The sequence below is a fragment of the Rhineura floridana genome, chromosome 21 (assembly GCF_030035675.1).
Source record: "Rhineura floridana isolate rRhiFlo1 chromosome 21, rRhiFlo1.hap2, whole genome shotgun sequence".
In the NCBI taxonomy this organism is placed as follows: Eukaryota; Metazoa; Chordata; class Lepidosauria; order Squamata; family Rhineuridae; genus Rhineura; species Rhineura floridana.
This window is the reverse complement of record NC_084500.1, coordinates 6,915,050-6,927,836: the sequence shown is the minus strand read 5'-3', so window position 1 is coordinate 6,927,836 and position 12,787 is coordinate 6,915,050. Positions and strand designations below refer to the sequence as shown.

The following is a 12,787-nucleotide window of genomic DNA, read 5'->3' as shown; positions in this document are numbered from 1 at the left end:
AAATGGAAGGATGACAGTTGAATCTGGGTGGACGTGAGTGGGTTGTTTTGATGGAGTTGGGAGGTGGGTGTGAGTTGGTGTATGTCAGGAGAGTGTGGAGAAAGAGGGAGGTGGAGTTCGGATTAGTAATAAGTCAAATATCACAGTAATAGATGAAACCATAAGCTTGTAGATCATTATCAAAGTTATCTTGTTATTAATGTTATTTAATAAATACTTAATTTGGTTTACCGAAGGCCTGATCCTTGGCTGGGGTTTCAGAGACCAGAAGGGAGGGTAAGGTAATAACCAAGGCTGAAGGGAAACAGTAACAAATGGTGGCAGCGGTGAAGAGGAGAAGATAACATTATAAGTATCCAGAACAACCCCAAGTTATGAGTTATATGCATTGATACAAGGGGGTTGGGAACAGCATAGGCACGCAGTCACGAATGTAACCGGATAGAGAGACTCAGGCAAGGTCTCTGGGAACATTGGTTGTAGAACATGACTGGTGGTGCTGCCTAGCAGGGGGATCTATTGAGATCTGTGCTAGAGCGGAGGGAGAAACCATAAAAAAAGGACAGTCCGGACTGGTGGAGTCCCTGGTGGTGCCTAGTGAAAGGCAGTAGCCACGAGCAGGTAGGAACCTGACAGGGAGAGCCAGAGAAGGGCGTCACAGAGACGCCCGCCTGAAACCCAGACAGCCAGTCAGTGTAGACCAGGGGTTCCCAAACTGTGGTCCATGGACCACCAATGGTCCACGAGCTTCATTCAGGTGGTCCATGGCATGTCTGTATTAAATATTCATTTTTAAATGCATTTGTATTGCTTCTTTTGTTTCTTAGGACTGTTTTATTGTTAGGGTTGCCAGGTCTCCAGTTTTCTGCCGGACTCTCCGGCAAAAGGGGGCCGTCTCCGGCCTCCGGCCATATTTATGCTAAATAGATAGATCTCTGGTTTTCAAGAGCCTCCCCCAGCCACGCATGCGTGATTCATGCATGTGTATGCTGCTGAAGACTCTTCCCGCCCACCCGCCTTTTCCCAGGCAGGCGCAGGTGCAGGAGGAGGAAGCAGCATCTTCCCGCCCACCCGCCTTTTTCCAGTGAGGCGCAGGAGGAGGAAGTAGCGTTGGCTGGGCAGCCTGGTGAGGGTGGGCTGAAGCGAGCGGGCGCATCTCTGTCGAGCCTCAGGGCGGCGGGCAGGACCGAGGTGGAGGCCGTTGCTCGGCTGTCGAGGCGCCTCCATGCGGCACAGCCGCTGCCGCTGCCGGACGGCGCCATGGAGTAGCAGCGGGACATGCTTGCGCACCTCCTTGGGCTGCGCCGCTGCCGCTGTAAGTCTCGCCGGCCGGCGGGAGACAGAGCGTGGCTGAGTAATGCAAGCGCCGCTCCTGCTACAGATCCTGCTCGGCACGCTGCTCAGGTAAGGCGGGCAGGACGGGGATCGCCTCTGGCCGGGGCAGCCACCGCCGCCGCCTCACGCCTCTTGGGGAGCAGGTTCTGGGCGGAGCTGGTTGTGGGTCCTCAGAGGGAAGGGACACTTTGCACGTGTGCAGAGGCACGCTGCTGCTTTCCATGAGGAAGTGCGTCTCCGGGACTAGAGCTGAGCGCTAAGGTTGAAAACTGGTTCCGGGGTTCACATCAAGGGCCAGGCAGCCCCTCCTCCCCACACGCGCCTTCTTTCCTGGAGTGTCCCTCGGGCCGCCGCTCCCAGCCTCTCTAGCTACTTACCCTGAGCCGGCCTGGGCGTCAAGCCAAAGGCAAGCCTAGAAGAGAGAGACCCCCCCCCGTGCAGATCGTCCCCTGCTTGTGGCGGGGGGGCGTGAAGCAGGTGCGGGAGGGAGGGAGGCGGGCCTCAGACCTAGAGAGGCGTTCTGCCCCTTCCAGAGGGGAGAACTTCGGCTGCTGCCGCTTTTCCCTTCCACACAGTAATGATACATTATTGGATACAGACCTGCAACTGCTTACATTAAGACCAACCTCACTTAAGTGTCATTACTCTCGCTCCTTAGAAATATTGCTGTTACTCAAACCTGTTCACAGCTAGGGCTTTACGCAGCTGGCAGTCTACTAACTTTTGTTCTTTGTGATGCTCCTCCTAATTCCCCCTCCCTGCTGTGGGAATTAGGCATAACCACCACCATGTTAACTGCAGAACACCCAAGTTGATCCAACTCTGTTAGCCAATCCACTAACAGCCAATTATAAAGCCAATTATAAACAGCAAACACTTTATCAAGCAAGTAGCAAAGTGGTGAAGAATTTTGAGAGATTTACTATGTGGCTTCAATCAAAGTCTCATTCTTACATTTTAAAGGAACAAAAAAATAACAAATCTCATGGAAATGCATAGGAGGGGACTTCCGGGAAGGGTGACTTAGCCTGTGCCTGCTTTTGAGACGGGCTCCTGCCTCAAAAGAAGCTTATTCAGATATATCAGTCAGATTTTTTCTTTTTTTGACTGATTAAACTTCTCCCGGGTAGGGAGAAACGAAGAGATTAACCTCAAAGCCTATTTTTGTTGGGAAGACCAGATCTCATTAATTTATGGGACGAGGTCCAGCCGACGAAGGTGGGACGGATTTTTAACAACAAGCTCTATCTGGAAAAGCGAACGTTCATCTTATCTTCTAAGAGAGAACGCACTAACAGGCAAGCACCCTTCTTTCTATATTTTTCTTTTACTTGACTTAAATTGTTGCTGTTTAAAAGAGATTTGCCAGATTGATCGGTTTTTGACATCTCACTGGGGAGCCATAACTTCTCTCTGCTACTCACTAATTAATAGCTTATCTCTGTTTTTGTTGCAAAAAGCTGTCCTGGATTTGCATTCTAAAGATATACACAGAAGAGGGATTTCTATTCCAGATTTTTATTTTGAAGAATATTATATTGTCTGAGACTACTCTCTTTTTGGTCTATTTTATTTTGACGAATCTGTTTTCTGACGACCGCCATTAATTGTTTCGATCCTGGGAACTGCATTTTGTTTACTTAAGCATGGAGAGATAAGGCTGTCTGCTCTGTTTATACTGTGATGTCACCAAGTTTGGAGTATTAACCCAATTGTTGCTGAAATAAGAAGTGGTTTTCCTATATTTTTCTTTTAAAATGGCAATTAAGAAAGTGGCTGAGAAGCTGGAAATAACTATGTTTCAGAAAATAATGGATGAGATTGAGATAACGAAACAAAACCTGCGACAGGGTTGTAAGGAGCTGAAAATTGAATTGAGTAAAATGAAGCAGGAGATTAAAGATATAGGGGTCCCTGTGAGAGAGGTGACCCTGGAAGGGGTCCCTGTGAGAGAGGAGACCCCGGAGATTGGAACAAACGTGGAACAGGAAAAAGATTTGGAGTCTATGGACTTTAGAAACAAAATTTATTGTTTGGAGACACAGGAGATTAAAGACATAGGGGTCCTTGTGAGAGAGGAGACCCTGGAGACTGGAACAGGGGTCCCTGTGAGAGAGGAGACCCTGGAGACTGGAACAGGGGTCCCTGTGAGAGAGGAGATCCCGGAGATTGGAACAAACGTGGAACAGGAACAAGATTTGGAGTCTATGGACTTTAGAAATAAAATCTATTGTTTGGAACTCAATGTTATCTCTGAAGAAATTAATGAAGATTCTAGAGATAAAGTTATCAATGGCATGGATAATCTTCTGGACTGGAATGATGTGATGGAGCCCAATATAGAGAAAATCTATGGAATTAACTGCAGCCATGTGACAATGGAAAAACTTTCAAGAGATGACCCAGTGTATTTTGAAAAAAAGAACAGAGATATGATTTTACAGCAGTATTTCAGCAACCTATTCAGAATGGATGGCAAGAAAATATTTGGGATAGAGGTAATTCCCATCAGACTCTTACTATATGACTATGGCTTTGACAGCAAGATTATTATGGAATACTGATAATGGAAGATTGGATACTGAAATTACTGGACTTAACAAGACTACTGAAGATGGAAGATGGAAAATGGAACTAATAGGGATAATAGAACAATGGCTACTGAAATTACTGAACCTAACAGATTCTGATGTGATGGATTAATTGAAATGTTTATTTTGACTATGGTTATGACAACAAGATTATCATAATTAGTAATGAGATGGATTAATCGATATGCTTATCTGGAAAAAAAAATTGATAGATATATTTCTTAAAGAATTGAAACCTCTCTTTGACTTTTTGTGGAAAGAATAAAGTAATGTTTATGAGATTTGATGATTAAGTAAGATAACTACTGGAGGAAAGTGATTTTATAATATGACTTAAGAGACAGGATTGTTATATATTATAGACTTATAACTGATTTGATCTTTGACAAATGGGAAGTCAATATTTTACTCTTTATTTTTTATTTTTGTTTTTTTTTTTCTTTTTTTCTTTTTGTTTAACTAGTTTTGATTTTGTTTTTTGTCTTTGAATGTTTTATGATTTTGTCTTGTATGTTTTATGAAAATCTGAATAAAAATTATTGAAAAAAAAAAAGAAATGCATAGGAGGAAGTTTTGAGCTTTGCATGATTTCTTTGAACAGAAGAATAAAGGTCAAATGGTTTACAGTAATTTATTCTGCCTCCCTGCAATTTAATTATGATTGATGTGACTAAAAATCACGACCACAAAATAACATTCTTATGACAGAATTTTTTTTCAGTGTGTCACTTCCAAGGTTAATAAGTATAGTGCATTATGTAGCTGCCAAAGGTATGCAAGAGTTGGGGAAGGTAGCATTAAAGCTAACTTATGTAGAGAGAGAAATACAGGAATTGGCAAATGCACCATGACTCTCTGCAGGCCACAAGTCTCCATAAATGTAATGTAAATTGCCTTTACATTCTTAAGATAGTGGAACTGTATCACAGCCATTCATCTCAAGCTGGAAGGTTGGAGAGGGTTTGCATATATTTTAAAACCAAATCTGCACATAGACTTGCAGACTTCTGCTAGTAAATAGCAACCTCACTTCCTTCTTTTTCCCCCCTATGGTAAATGTGCAATATATGGCAAAAATTACTGGCTGTTTCTATACCATGTTGATTATTATTATCACCAACTGAGATACTCAATTAATACTTTTGTAAAAGATACAGGAATAGAAGGCTCTCTCTAACACACATATGGTCTTTGTTATTTACCCAGCTTTCAAAAATCCTTCAAATGTATAACTCTGAAAGCAGGCTAATATAGATCTCTTTAGAATTTTGCCTCCACATTTGATTGTAAAATGGATGATCCAGCCTGTTGTTAGTGTGTACATGTGGTGCAGTTAGACATGCAGTCTCTAGTGGCTGCAATGCATGCAATTCCAATATTGCATTCAAAGTGTCCTTCTGTGCATGGAATGCCTTTTTCGCTTATGAAGGTCTGTTTTCAACTTAGTGGAAAACTTTGTGCAACAGATGTCAAGTGAAATCTAGAGGTGTTCTTCTATTTGCATAATTTCATGGTAATATCCAACCATGTCATACTCAGAGCAGACCTACTGAAATCAATGGATTGTATGACTAACACCCAGTCCTATCTGGTTTTTAAGTTGAGTCGCTTTGGGCCATTTTAGTGATAAATGTGTATAATCAGCATTTCAGTTTGCAATGCTCTTCTGCTAAGCTGGAGACAGCCCATGAATGACTGGAAGGGGCCATCTAGTTGACAAAGGGTACCTTGAGATTCAAGGCTGAGTAAAGCACTCCTTTTGAAGACCCTTCACTGTCAGCCAATTACAATTCTGGTTATTACCTACAAAGTCTTAAATGGCTTGGGACCAGGTCATCAGAAGGATCACCTCCTCCAGCATGAACTGGTTAACTGCAGTCTTTTGAGAAGCTCTGCTTTGTGTTCTGCCACCAAAACAGATCCCAAGGAAGCCTAGCCCTTTTCAGTGGAAGTGCTATGGTTGTGAAAGGTCCATAGGAAGGAAGGCAAGACTGGCCTCTTCTCTGTTGTCCTTAAGGTGCCTGACCTTGGGCCAGTCACTGCCTCTCAGCCTCAGTGGAAGTCAATGGTAAACCCCCTCTGAATACCACTTACCATGAAAACCCTATTTATAGGGTTGCCATAAGTCGGAATTGACTTGAAGGCAGTACAATTCCATTTTTCATCCTAATACCAAGGACACCCCAGTTCTCACAGAGCTACAGTTTGTCATAGTGATTCAACAGACAGCCTCTCTTCCCAGAGATTTCTGTGATTGTAGCTGTTAGGGCAACAGGAGTCCTCTAACAGCTTTCAGCACCCTTTGCAAACTACACTTCCCAGGATTTGTTGAGGGAAGCCATGGCTGTTTAAAGTGGAATAATAGTGGATTAAATGTCTGGTGTGAATGTGGCCTGAGTCTTAGCAAGTGGAGGAAGTAACTCCTATTGAGTTCTATGGGGCTTAGTTCCTTAATAAGCATGCTTACAGTTGCTGCCTTCAGGGGCATCTATCTGTGCTCCCATCTAACCTCTCTGCAACACTAAGCTCCTTTCTTCCAATAATGGCCTGGCCTGAGGGCATGTAAACCCTTCTTGCCAGAAGCAAGTAGGCTAGATTAAATGTTCTCTAAAGGTGCTGAACTGTGACCTGGCAGACCAGGGTTTGAATCCCCACACAGCCATGAAGCTCCCTGGGTGACCTTGGGCCAGTCACTGCCTCTCAGACTCAGAGGAAGGCAATAGTAAACCACCTCTGTCTGAATACTGCTTACCATGAAGACCCTACCTGGGATCAACTTGAAGGCAGTCCATTTCCATTTTGCATCACCCTAAGCTTGTGAGAAAGAATGACCTTGTCACTTCAGATGGACCTAGGAACACCCTATTTTAGGTAAGATTTCTATTTTAATCTCCAGAGAATTTTTTTTTGAATGGTATGCTCCAAGCAACTGTGGTTGATACAATGTATCATGTTTAATGATGTCACTAGGGCCCGCCCCATGATGTCGCTAGGGCCCGCCCTGTGATGTCACTAGGGCCCACCCCATGATGTCACTAGGACCCACCCCGTGATGTCACTAGGGCCCACCCCATGATGTCACTAGGGCCCGCCCCATGATGTCACTAGGGCCCGCCCACATTTTCTCAGGTTTTTGGATGGTTCCGACCTGGCAACCCTATTTATTGTAGTAGTTTGAATTAGGATCATAGAGTTGGGAGGAGCCTATAAGGCCATCTAGTCTAATCCCTTGCTCAATGCAGGAATCCAACTTAAAGCATCCCCGGCAGGTGGCTGTCCAACTGCCTCTTGAAGGCCTCCACTGTTGGAGAGCCCACCACAGAGTGGTGTTCAGTTGCAACCTCGCTCCCTGTAACTTGAGCCCATTATTCCGTGTCCTGCACTCTGGGACGATCAAGAAGAGATCCCAGCCCTCCTCTGTGTGGCAACCTTTCAAGTACTTGAAGAGGGCTATCATCTCTTCCCTCAGTCTTCTCTTCTCAAGGCTAAACATGCCCTGTTCTTTCAGTCTCCTCTCATGGGGCTTTGTTTCCAGTCCCCTGATCATCCTGATTGCCCTCCTCTGAACCCGTTCCAGTTTAAGTTTAGGACCCACTGGTGTAGACAGTACCGAGCTAGATGGACCAATGATTTGACTCAATGTTCCTCAAACTGCACCCTCCCCTCCTCAGTTTTTATTTAGAACAAAAAATGTCCAGATGATGGGACAGTTAGATGAGATATCTCCAGACATTTTGAGAACGGTGAAAACAGTACAGACGAATGTACACTGACATTTCTACTCTACCCGGTGACAGTTTACACCCAAATTATTTCAAGGGCAGCAAGCGCATTCACGAGAAGCGCACGCACACACACACACACACACACACACACACACACACACACACACACACACACACACACACAGGTCTCTGTCGATCTACACAAACGTGCCAGGAAAATTGCTGTCTATTATGCCACTCAAGTGTACATTGTAACAGAATTAGAGTTAAACCTCACTCATTATCTCCCAGTTCAGAACCTGTTGAGCAGCAGGCTGACCGCATGTTGTACTAATAACAGATGCTTTGCCGCATTAACCTTTATCCAGTTTCTGTGGCATTACCGCTTTCTGTGCCCTCCAGCTTTATCCTACATGGCATTTTTGTCAACACCTAACATTTGCTTGAAAACAAGAAATCTGGGCACCAGCCACTTGAAGCATTTCTCCTTCTGTTTAAATCCAGAACATTTAAACACTTTTAAACATTTAAACACATCTCTAGGGTGAAAGGCAGCTAGCAACCATTAACATGGTACAAAAATGCAAATTGTGGAGCAGTTGGGTGCAGTTGACCAAATTTCCTCTAGTGGCACTGTGACCCATATCCAGTGCAACTTCTTTAACTGGGCCTATCTGGTATAGCACAGTGGGGAGGAGAACCTGGCTGGGAGTCCAGAGTCTGTGAGTTCAAATCCCCGCTCGTGTCTCCTGGGTGTCAAGGGCCAGCTAAAGATCAGCCCCACAGCGAGTGGCTCAGGGGTTATGTGCCCTGCCATGCATACAGCCGTGGGCAAGCAGCATAGACCCGAGGAGCCCAGTTGGCCCCCAGCTGGCAGTTGCAGACAAGGAAGGGGCTGGCTTGTGCAGCTGTGGCAAGCTGAGCAGGCCCTAGCCAGCTGGGAAGGACTAGCCTCAGAGGGAGGCAATGGTAAGCCCCCTCTGAATACCGCTTACCATGAACACCCTATTCATAGGGTCACCATAAGTCAGGATCGACTTGAAGGCAGTCCAGTTCCATTTTGGGTGCAGTTGACCAGGTTTCCTCTAGTGGCACTGTGATATGTATAAAGTGTGTTGCTTTTGCAGGGTGCTCAAATTGTGTAGATGTGTGACTTTGGGTAAATGCTGGTTGTTGTTTGGGAGGGGTAAAGATGTAGTTAGTGAAGCAAGGAAAACAAGCTAAAATAGACACAAATACCAGGAAACAGGTGCGACAAAGACAGTTTGTGGTTAGGTTCTGCTCTATCTGTTGACAGGGGAGGAGGAAGATATACCAAGGGGGAGGGAGATATACCAAATATGGGTAATAATAAATATGAGTATGGGGGAGCTAAAATATGAGTAGTGGGAGATGTAAACAGAGGCGGGACTTCCTGTGACATGAATAGGCGGCACGGATAGGCTGTAAACCCTGAAGTACTCGACCAATGACGAAACAGGGGAGGGAACGAAGCGACGGGCTATAGGATAAAAGAACTGTACCAATGGCACTTGGGTGTGCCTACCTTGTGGATACCTGCTCTTGCAAGAACATGTAATAAACTTTAATAAACTTTATAAATACCGTGTAATAAACTTTAATTGCTGCTTCTGTTGTGCTTCTGTTGTGGGTCTCTTAAAGAACCATTGTTTCTAACAGCACTGTGACCCATATCTGGTGCTTTAACTGGGCCGATCTGTTTGAGGTTCTGCCTACAGTAGAAAGACCAGGGGTGGATTTTCGGGGCATGGAATAACCCTCTGCTGCACTCCTCAAAGATGAAAATCTGCATACAATCTGCATACATTTTATGTCAAATGCAAATGTGTAGCCTCTGTTGCAGGTGGGAGTGGAGTGCCAGAAATAAAGCAGGGGTTACACACAAGTCATGAGATATCCAACCAACAAAGAATCAACAGGTAAAGCTTTCCCCCTAATTCCATACTATTAAAAGCTTGATCTGTAATATCTGCCTGTCACATACCTGTTAAAGGCACAAGAGCCCCGCTCTCCTCCACTGCCAACCCTAAACCATGCAAAGTACTCAAGTTTCGTGAGTTGTAAACAAATTATTGTCACTTTAGTTCTTTCATCTGCTGATCCTAGGCTGAAAATGCTCCATTCAGTGCAAGAGGAGGCATCGGATTTCAGAAGGCGGGAATTAAAAGTGATTTAAGATTTACATCAGTTCTATTCAGATGCTCATACTGGGATAAATTCAAGATTTAAATAGTTAAAAAGCAAACAAATATTCATTTGTTGTGATGATGATGATATGTTATGTTATGATATAACAACAGCAGCAACAACAATAATAATTTTGTTGTCCGCCTCTCACCTAGAATGCGGGCCCAGAGACAGATTACAAAGACTGAAAATGGGAAAGCATACATAAAAATCATACAGAAATTTAAAAATACAAAAACATATCAAAGAAACCGTACAGAAACAAATCCATAAAGTCCTTAAAATCCTCAGAACACAGAGGTAGAAATTTAGCCAAATGCTGGTGTAAAAAGATGGGCCTTCAGCAGCCTTCCAAAAATGGAAAGAGAGGGGGCTGATCTTTCCCCACAAGGGAGGACATAATTATTAATACTTAATAAATAAAACATTTCCTTTTTCCTTATCACTTTTGAGCAAAAATAAATTGGAAACCCCCATGCTTCTCTCCACTCCCCCCTTGCACTGCCCATGCTGTAAAAACAACAGCAACAAAACATTTTGGGCAGCTTGACATATACTAAGAATTAGCATCTGTAACTGTATAGTTTGCGATATAGCACAGGCAAATAAAAGAGGGAATGAGATGATGACCAATTTAGGGGTCCAATGGACTGGAGATCCTGAAGAAATTGAGGTCACAGGCTTGCTGCAAAAAGGTAGGCCTCGATTTAGTCAGGAAACTTACAGGTGATCAGTTTCCCATGATGTTCCATCCCACATCATGGGAAACTAACCACCTGTAAGTTTCCTGACTAAATCGAGGCCTACCTTTTTGCAGCAAGCCTGTGACCTCAATTTCTTCACGACTTCCGGTCCATTGGACCCCTAAATTCCCCATCAGAGACACTAGAAATAAACACACACACAAAGCCCGGAAAACAGTCGCAGCCTCCTGCCACCCTCTGTGCTTTTATCGATGCTTTCCACTCCTGATTTTTTTACAGCAAATGAAAACAGCACTCCGGACCCATGCAATTTCGCCTTTCAAAATCACTTAACCCATCGTTGCTTTGCTGGCTTCCTGCCTTAGACCAGTTACCAACTCTCATCTGAGCCTACCTCGCATGGCTGTTGTGACTATATAGGAGGAGGTATAAAATGCCTGCAGAAGGGGACTCAGTGCCCATACCCCAAGCATCAAATTTTGCTTCCTTTAACTAAAGTGATGAATTTTTGTAAAGGGACATATTTTGTTCCTTCTCGCTCTCCTCCCCACACACACACACACACAATTAGTACACCTCCAGGCTTCAACCAATCTGGCATGATTATTGTGTGTTTGGATTGCATTGAAGTGAGCTTGAATACAATTGTATTAGATTGCATTCGAGTGTTCATGTGAGCTTGAATACAATTGCATTAGATTGCATTTGAGTGAGCACTCCCAGCTGAACGGACCCTGGCACCATAAACCCTGCCTCTTGCTCCCAAAAAAGCCTAGGTTACAATTCAGTACCCACTTAAGGCCCATTAAACAAAAAGAGACTTACTTCTGAGTAGATGTGCACACCTTGTGGTTCTTTTCACATCCACCCACACTTAACCATGTGGGAGAATCTTCAGAAAATAACTTATTAGGAGTTCTTGAGCTCAAACAAAGATTAAAAGGAAACAGAAGTCACAAGCCAGAGAGAAAAATAAAACCAGGGGAGGGTAAAAGTGCAGCTCTTTCGCACCTCAGGGATTCCTGGTGTCTGAACAGCTCACTCATCATTCACAGCTGTGACTCATGGGCTGGAAACACAGAAAGGCGGGAACAGCCAAGCTCGCCTGTCTCACAGAAGTGGGGTGCTTGCATTTTGCTGCATACCTTTCTTTTTAAGAAGACTAGAGACTTGTTTTTTTAAATGAAAGCTGACTAAAATGAAATAAAATATAAATATAATTTAAACATAAATTATATAAATATAAAGTCTGGGGCCTGGTAAATTTGTACCCCTAGTACCCATCTTTCAGCAGCTCTGAGGAAGACCTCTGAGTGTGCCAGAAAGTATTTTATTGAGTACAATGCAGTTTCAACAGGGTTCCTCCTCAGGGAAACTCTTGAAAAGCTAGTCCCAATCTCTCTCAAGGATGTATTTGTTCAGTCTGTTTTTCACGGCAGACCAACCCAATTAGACGTTCCCAAACTTGCTCAAGGATCAGAATGTAACTATCAATCAGATTATGCAGTTCTCTAGATTTGGTGGTGCGGACTTGGTCCCCTAAAGTGCACAGAAAAATATGTATTTTACATTTTTAAAGGATACAAAATGCATATTTTAGGGAAATAATGCACTGCATAGCATTGAGGAATATGGGAAAATATGTATCTTATGAGGAAAGTACATATGCAGATTTTTTCATGTCTTCTTTCAGTAAGTCCACACACACAAGGATAAAACGAGCCGTTGACTGAGCACCAGAGAAACTGACATGGAACAGACTGGTCCTGTCCATCCATCCTTTTCCCGGCGAAGTCTGACGATAAGTCTATAATTTACTTACTGAGTGGACAAGATAAATACACAGAGGTGAAAACCACATATTTTCTATCAGTACTAACTGACGAGAGAAGAACGTTCAGAAGAGAGCATGCAATGTTTTGCCAAGGAGATTTCAGAATTTCAGGTTTACATATTTCTTTTTCAGATGTACTAATTTATATTTTATTTCACTTTAGTCACTTTAATATTAAGAGTCCCTTTTAAGAGGCAAGGTGTGATTTGCCAAGGAAATTCAACCTTCTGTGTTTGTTCATGTTGTAGTTTCTTTGTGTCCAAGTTAATTTCTTTTTTTGCTACTTTAACTTCTGTATTGTGAAGTGCTGCTTTGTAATGGTCGAATGACTAGAAACAAAAAAATGAATCTGATCTGACCTGACCTATCCTGGTCTCTTCAAACCATTGC

The 12,787-nt window shown here is 43.5% G+C and overlaps 1 protein-coding gene across 1 annotated transcript in view; it reads right to left on the bottom strand.

Moving 5' to 3' along the window:
- Nucleotides 1-11,537, bottom strand: part of AUTS2 (activator of transcription and developmental regulator AUTS2) — a 934,700-nt gene extending 923,163 nt beyond the window's left edge. The window contains exon 1 of the mRNA XM_061605074.1: nucleotides 11,389-11,537. The gene's annotated coding sequence lies outside the window, so the exon portion shown is untranslated. The remainder of the gene's footprint in view (nucleotides 1-11,388) is intronic.
- Between the last annotated feature and the right edge of the window lie 1,250 nt (nucleotides 11,538-12,787).